This window comes from Physcomitrium patens, chromosome 24, assembly GCF_059467195.1.
Source record: "Physcomitrium patens ecotype Gransden chromosome 24, ASM5946719v1, whole genome shotgun sequence".
Classification (NCBI taxonomy): domain Eukaryota; kingdom Viridiplantae; phylum Streptophyta; class Bryopsida; order Funariales; family Funariaceae; genus Physcomitrium; species Physcomitrium patens.
Genome location: NC_143433.1, coordinates 5271166 through 5272537, shown reverse-complemented (window position 1 = coordinate 5272537; position 1372 = coordinate 5271166). Strand labels below are relative to the sequence as shown.

The following is a 1372-nucleotide window of genomic DNA, read 5'->3' as shown; positions in this document are numbered from 1 at the left end:
ACCCAAATTTGCCTCGCTCCCCGAGTACGACAAGAGGGGATGCATCATATCTTGCAACGATGGCGAAGCCAGCTACCTGCAAAGCTATGAGTTGTCGACGTTAAGACGCTGCACAGATGAATGAGTGCATTGACACTGCATCAACGTGCTGCTTGACGTGCCATGTCCGGTGGTGAGGGATACAGCCTCGCTTAACTTATATTAGGCAGGGAGTATGGCACCGACTTGGGTCTATGCTTTGCTTGAATCATCAGCGTAGAGGTGATACTTATTATAATCGTGGCAGTTATGATGCTGCCAATCAAACATGGCACGCCATAACCCACTCCTGTTGCAATTCAAAGTTTAGCTGTGAATGATTGCTGTCGACTGTTGAATGTCATCGGCAGTGAACGATCGATGACAGAAGGCTTTGGCAGACAAAGTTTACGTCTAACTTGTACCTGGAATTTGGGTGTTTTATTTCGAAGGGGAAATTTCTCCTCGATCCCTGGCTAACACGCAAGTCCGATTCCGCTGCAGTTCGCTCCGGTCGGTGCATGATTGAGATTCCGCTTGTGGTCCATCTTGCCAAGCTGTAGCTTGGATGTTACAGCAAACAGGGACGTCTGAATCCTACGGTAAGTACTGCTACTGAAACCCTATTCTGTGTCTAGACTCGGATTTACTTACTCGTGCACCTCCTCTTTTCATGCTTCCTGGTATACACCTCTCTACCTACAACTTCGTTGCTGATGGGTAGCTTTAGGTTTTGCTTCCAAATTGCAGCTGATTGTAATAAAAATCACACTGACCCACATCTGATGTAATAAGAAGAATCAGACAAGTGTTCATAAAACCTCTTGATTTGAAATCTACGCTGGTCCCAAGTGGTGTACCCCGCGACTAGATATTTGAGGACCGGCCTAGATTTCAGAGCGACGCTTGCACATCGTCTCTTCCCTGTGAAATGATGCTTCAATGACATCACATCTCCGGTACTGACCAAAATCCCTGCGGCAAGAATCGTTTCACCTCAAGGCTTCCATGGCTGTTCAGTAACACCCCCCCCCCCGCACCCCCTCTGTAGAGTCCGCAGCCTCTCACAGCAAGTCGTACCATGGAGTTAAGAAGATAGTCAGTTTCAGGGTCCCTATTTCATGTGCGTGGAAAGCCTGCATATGAGCAGCAAGAAGATGCGGTTAGATTTCCAGTCTATTCAGCTTTTGTACCACGGGGTACGGAGTGAGATCTTGCGGTGATTCATAGATATGTCTGAGTATGGCTTGAGTGAGGATCAAGTTTTTTGTTAGAATTGTAGGAATCTGGTGCTGCACCACAAGTACAAACCATCCATTAAACAGAGTACTGAGATCGATGTCAACTGTTTTTA

At 46.9% G+C, this 1372-nt stretch overlaps 1 long non-coding RNA gene across 1 annotated transcript; it reads right to left on the bottom strand.

The window, feature by feature from the left end:
• Window positions 1–282: 282 nt before the first annotated feature.
• LOC149986369 (uncharacterized) lies at window positions 283–903 on the bottom strand. The gene is made up of 2 exons (XR_016500542.1): window positions 444–903; window positions 283–328 (listed from the first exon to the last, which is right to left on the bottom strand). It is a non-coding gene; the product is annotated as an uncharacterized LOC149986369 (long non-coding RNA).
• Between the last annotated feature and the right edge of the window lie 469 nt (window positions 904–1372).